This window comes from Balaenoptera ricei, chromosome 10 (genome assembly GCF_028023285.1).
Source record: "Balaenoptera ricei isolate mBalRic1 chromosome 10, mBalRic1.hap2, whole genome shotgun sequence".
Lineage (NCBI taxonomy): Eukaryota > Metazoa > Chordata > Mammalia > Artiodactyla > Balaenopteridae > Balaenoptera > Balaenoptera ricei.
The window spans coordinates 28,982,107-28,988,106 of NC_082648.1; positions in this window are offsets into that span (position 1 = coordinate 28,982,107).

Genomic DNA, 6,000 nt, shown 5'->3' on the forward strand with positions numbered 1-6,000 from the left:
GCAGCTCCCGTACTGCAGGTACTTATGCTGGGTGCTAACAAGGGTTCGTTGGCTCTGCCGACAAAAGCAGCCTTTTCTCTTTGGAAGCTTGGATTGTAGTGTCTCAGGGGCTGCTTGCAAAACCTTGAAGTTGACCAGGTTATAGCCTCCGCAGGTACGCTTGCGTAGCAAACGAGCACTTTCACCCGATGAACAGCGTTCCTATCACGCTGCAGGAGAGTTAATCCTGCAGACCTCGTTCCTCCAGGGAAAGCGCAAGTCCACCCTGAGCCTCAGGGTAGTGCCTAAGTTTGCAACGGGCAAGCTCTGCGTGCCTCGGTTTCCATGAGGTCTCCACCGTTGTTGTGCTTCAATGGAACGTGAAGATAGCTTTCAGGACTCCAAGCACTCTGGCCTCCGCACCGTTTCCCATGCTACCACACGGATTCCCCCCACGTCTCCTCTCTGCCTGCTGAGCAACAAGCAGCCGTGTAGGCCCTTCAGAACACTTCTTGCATGCAGAGCCCAAGGCGGGACACTGCTCTCTGTCTTCCTTTGGAAACCTAGGTTGTCGGAGCTTACCCACCTCACGAAGACAGTCTGAGCCGGTTTCATGAGCTGGGGAACGTGGACTCAGTGAGGACCAGGGCCCTACCTGCACTCTGAAAATCACTCTGCTCAGCCTTCCATCCAGGAGCTCACACCGACTGGCTCGTTGGTTTAGCAGGACGTCTAAGTGAGGTCCAAGCTGAGCAAAGAGCACTCTTCCTCCTTTACCCTGCTAGGCCCACGGAAGAGGTAGAGCCAACTAGGCCTCGCTCAGACCAGGCCTCCTTCAGGGATCTTGCCACACTTCGAAGCCTGCACAGTAAAAGATACTTAGCGAAGTTGCCAGGGTTTCGCCATGCTCTCCCTCGGAAGCTCCACTACTGCAGGTACTCATGTTTGCTTTGAACTAGTATAGGTGTCCCTGCTTCCAAAAGCAGTCTCTTCCCCTTTGGAAATGTGGATTCTTGTAGCCTAGGAGCTGTTTGCGAAACCCTAGGAAGGCCCAGCTTCTAATCACTGCAGGCATGCCCGCGGAGGAAACGAGTATGTTTCCCCAGAGAAACAGGCTGCTTGCAAGTGTCGAGGGGAGCTTCTCAGGTGCCCAGTGTGTCCCGTTTGTTTCCCTTCGCAGCTCCCGTACTGCAGGTACTTATGCTGGGTGCTAACAAGGGTTGGTTGGCTCTGCCGACAAAATCAGCCTTTTCCCTTTGGAAGCTTGGATTGTAGTGTCTCAGGGGCTGCTTGCCAAAACTTGAAGTTGCCCAGCTTATAGCCTCCGCAGGTACGCTTGCGTAGCAAACGAGCACTTTCACCCGATGAACAGCGTTCCTATCACGCTGGAGGAGAGTTAATCCTGCAGACCTCGTTCCTCCTGGGAAAGCGCAAGGCCACCGTGAGCCTCAGGGTAGTGCCTAAGTTTACTCCGGGCAAGCTCTGCGTGCCTCGGTTTCCATGAGGTCTCCACCTTTGTTGTGCCTCAATGGAACGCGAGGATAGCTTTCAGGACTCCAAGCACTCTGGCCTCCGCACCGTTTCCCATGCTACAACACGGATCCCCCGCACGTCTCCTCTCTGCCTGCTGAGCAACAAGCAGCCGTGTAGGCCCTTCAGAACCCTTCTTGCATGCAGAGCCCAAGGCGGCACACTGCTGTCTTCCTTTGGAAACCTAGGTTGTCGCAGCTTACCCAGCTCACCAAGACAGTCTGAGCCGGTCTCATGAGCTGGGGAACGTGGACTCAGTGAGGACCAGGGCCCTACCTGCACTCAGAAAATCACTCTGCTCAGCCTTCCATCCAGGAGCTCACACCGACTGGCTCGTTGGTTTAGCAGGAGGTCTAAGTGAGGTCCAAGCTGAGCAAAGAGCACACTTCCTCCTTTACCCTGCTAGGCCCACGGAAGAGGTAGAGCCAACTAGGCCTGGCTCAGGCCAGCCCTCCTTCAGGGATCTTGCCACACTTCGAAGCCTGCACAGTAAAAGATATTTAGCGAAGTTGCCAGGGTTTCGCCATTCTCCCTCGGCAGCTCCACTACTGCAGGGACTCATGTTTGCTGTGAACTAGGATAGGTGTCCATGCTTCCAAAAGCAGTCTTTTCCCCTTTGGAAATGTGGATTCTTGTAGCCTAGGAGCTGTTTGCGAAACCCTAGGAAGGCCCAGCTTTTACTCACCGCAGGCACGCCCGGGGAGGAAACGAGTATGTTTCCCCAGAGAAACAGGCTGCTTGCAAGTGTCGAGGGGAGCTTCTCAGGTGCCCAGTGTGTCCCGTTTGTTTCCCCTCGCAGCTCCCGTACTGCAGGTACTTATGCTGGGTGCTAACAAGAGTTGGTTGGCTCTGCCGACAAAAGCAGCCTTTTCCCTTTGGAAGCTTGGATTGTAGTGTCTCAGGGGCTGCTTGCCAAAACTTGAAGTTGCCCAGCTTATAGCCTCCGCAGGTACGCTTGCGTAGCAAACGAGCACTTTCTACCGATGAACAGGGTTCCTGTCACGCTGGAGGAGAGTTAATCCCGCAGACCTCGTTCCTCCTGGGAAAGCCGAAGTCCACCCTGAGCCTCAGGGTAGTGCCTAAGTTTCCAACGGGCAAGCTCTGCGTGCCTCGCTTTCCATGAGGTCTCCACCGTTGTTGTGCTTCAATGGAACGCGAAGATAGCTTTCAGGACTCCAAGCACTCTGGCCTCCGCACCGTTTCCCATGCTACCACACGGATCCCCCCCACGTCTCCTCTCTGCCTGCTGAGCAACAAGCAGCCATGTAGGCCCTTCAGAACACTTCTGCATGCAGAGCCCAAGGCGGCACACTGCTCTCTGTCTTCCTTTGGAAACCTAGGTTGTCGCAGCTTACCCACCTCACGAAGACAGTCTGAGCCGGTCTCATGAGCTGGGGAACGTGGACTCAGTGAGGACCAGGGCCCTACCTGCACTCAGAAAATCACTCTGCTCAGCCTTCCATCCAGGAGCTCACACCGACTGGCTCGTTGGTTTAGCAGGACGTCTAAGTGAGGTCCAAGCTGAGCAAAGAGCACTCTTCCTCCTTTACCCTGCTAGGCCCACGGAAGAGGTAGAGCCAACTAGGCCTCGATCAGGCCAGCCCTCCTTCAGGGATCTTGCCACAGTTCGAAGCCTGCACAGTAAAAGATACTTAGCGAAGTTGCCAGGGTTTCGCCATGCTCTCCCTCGGCAGCTCCACTACTGCAGGGACTCATGTTTGCTGTGAACGAGGATAGGTGTCCATGCTTCCAAAAGCAGTCTTTTCCCCTTTGGAAATGTGGATTCTTGTAGCCTAGGAGCTGTTTGCGAAACCCTAGTAAAGCCCAGCTTTTACTCACGGCAGGCACGCCCGGGGAGGAAACGAGTATGTTTCCCCAGAGAAACAGGCTGCTTGCAAGTGTCGAGGGGAGCTTCTCAGGTGCCCAGTGTGTCCCGTTTGTTTCCCTTCGCAGCTCCCGTACTGCAGGTACTTATGCTGGGTGCTAACAAGGGTTCGTTGGCTCTGCTGACAAAAGCAGCCTTTTCTCTTTGGAAGCTTGGATTGTAGTGTCTCAGGGGCTGCTTGCAAAACCTTGAAGTTGACCAGGTTATAGCCTCCGCAGGTACGCTTGCGTAGCAAACGAGCACTTTCACCCGATGAACAGCGTTCCTATCACGCTGCAGGAGAGTTAATCCTGCAGACCTCGTTCCTCCAGGGAAAGCGCAAGTCCACCCTGAGCCTCAGGGTAGTGCCTAAGTTTGCAACGGGCAAGCTCTGCGTGCCTCGGTTTCCATGAGGTCTCCACCGTTGTTGTGCTTCAATGGAACGCGAAGATAGCTTTCAGGACTCCAAGCACTCTGGCCTCCGCACCATTTCCCATGCTACCACACGGATTCCCCCCACGTCTCCTCTCTGCCTGCTGAGCAACAAGCAGCCGTGTAGGCCCTTCAGAACACTTCTTGCATGCAGAGCCCAAGGCGGGACACTGCTCTCTGTCTTCCTTTGGAAACCTAGGTTGTCGGAGCTTACCCACCTCACGAAGACAGTCTGAGCCGGTTTCATGAGCTGGGGAACGTGGACTCAGTGAGGACCAGGGCCCTACCTGCACTCTGAAAATCACTCTGCTCAGCCTTCCATCCAGGAGCTCACACCGACTGGCTCGTTGGTTTAGCAGGACGTCTAAGTGAGGTCCAAGCTGAGCAAAGAGCACTCTTCCTCCTTTACCCTGCTAGGCCCACGGAAGAGGTAGAGCCAACTAGGCCTCGCTCAGACCAGGCCTCCTTCAGGGATCTTGCCACACTTCGAAGCCTGCACAGTAAAAGATACTTAGCGAAGTTGCCAGGGTTTCGCCATGCTCTCCCTCGGAAGCTCCACTACTGCAGGTACTCATGTTTGCTTTGAACTAGTATAGGTGTCCCTGCTTCCAAAAGCAGTCTCTTCCCCTTTGGAAATGTGGATTCTTGTAGCCTAGGAGCTGTTTGCGAAACCCTAGGAAGGCCCAGCTTCTAATCACTGCAGGCACGCCCGCGGAGGAAACGAGTATGTTTCCCCAGAGAAACAGGCTGCTTGCAAGTGTCGAGGGGAGCTTCTCAGGTGCCCAGTGTGTCCCGTTTGTTTCCCTTCGCAGCTCCCGTACTGCAGGTACTTATGCTGGGTGCTAACAAGGGTTGGTTGGCTCTGCCGACAAAAGCAGCCTTTTCCCTTTGGAAGCTTGGATTGTAGTGTCTCAGGGGCTGCTTGCCAAAACTTGAAGTTGCCCAGCTTATAGCCTCCGCAGGTACGCTTGCGTAGCAAACGAGCACTTTCACCCGATGAACAGCGTTCCTATCACGCTGGAGGAGAGTTACTCCTGCAGACCTCGTTCCTCCTGGGAAAGCGCAAGGCCACCGTGAGCCTCAGGGTAGTGCCTAAGTTTACTCCGGGCAAGCTCTGCGTGCCTCGGTTTCCATGAGGTCTCCACCTTTGTTGTGCCTCAATGGAACGCGAGGATAGCTTTCAGGACTCCAAGCACTCTGGCCTCCGCACCGTTTCCCATGCTACAACACGGATCCCCCGCACGTCTCCTCTCTGCCTGCTGAGCAACAAGCAGCCGTGTAGGCCCTTCAGAACACTTCTTGCATGCAGAGCCCAAGGCGGCACACTGCTCTCTGTCTTCCTTTGGAAACCTAGGTTGTCGCAGCTTACCCAGCTCACCAAGACAGTCTGAGCCGGTCTCATGAGCTGGGGAACGTGGACTCAGTGAGGACCAGGGACCTACCTGCACTCAGAAAATCACTCTGCTCAGCCTTCCATCCAGGAGCTCACACCGACTGGCTCGTTGGTTTAGCAGGAGGTCTAAGTGAGGTCCAAGCTGAGCAAAGAACACACTTCCTCCTTTACCCTGCTAGGCCCACGGAAGAGGTAGAGCCAACTAGGCCTCGCTCAGGCCAGCCCTCCTTCAGGGATCTTGCCACACTTCGAAGCCTGCACAGTAAAAGATATTTAGCGAAGTTGCCAGGGTTTCGCCATTCTCCCTCGGCAGCTCCACTACTGCAGGGACTCATGTTTGCTGTGAACGAGGATAGGTGTCCATGCTTCCAAAAGCAGTCTTTTCCCCTTTGGAAATGTGGATTCTTGTAGCCTAGGAGCTGTTTGCGAAACCCTAGGAAGGCGCAGCTTTTACTCACCGCAGGCACGCCCGGGGAGGAAACGAGTATGTTTCCCCAGAGAAACAGGCTGCTTGCAAGTGTCGAGGGGAGCTTCTCAGGTGCCCAGTGTGTCCCGTTTGTTTCCCTTCGCAGCTCCCGTACTGCAGGTACTTATGCTGGGTGCTAACAAGGGTTCGTTGGCTCTGCCGACAAAAGCAGCCTTTTCTCTTTGGAAGCTTGGATTGTAGTGTCTCAGGGGCTGCTTGCAAAACCTTGAAGTTGACCAGGTTATAGCCTCCGCAGGTACGCTTGCGTAGCAAACGAGCACTTTCACCCGATGAACAGCGTTCCTATCACGCTGCAGGAGAGTTAATCCTGCAGAC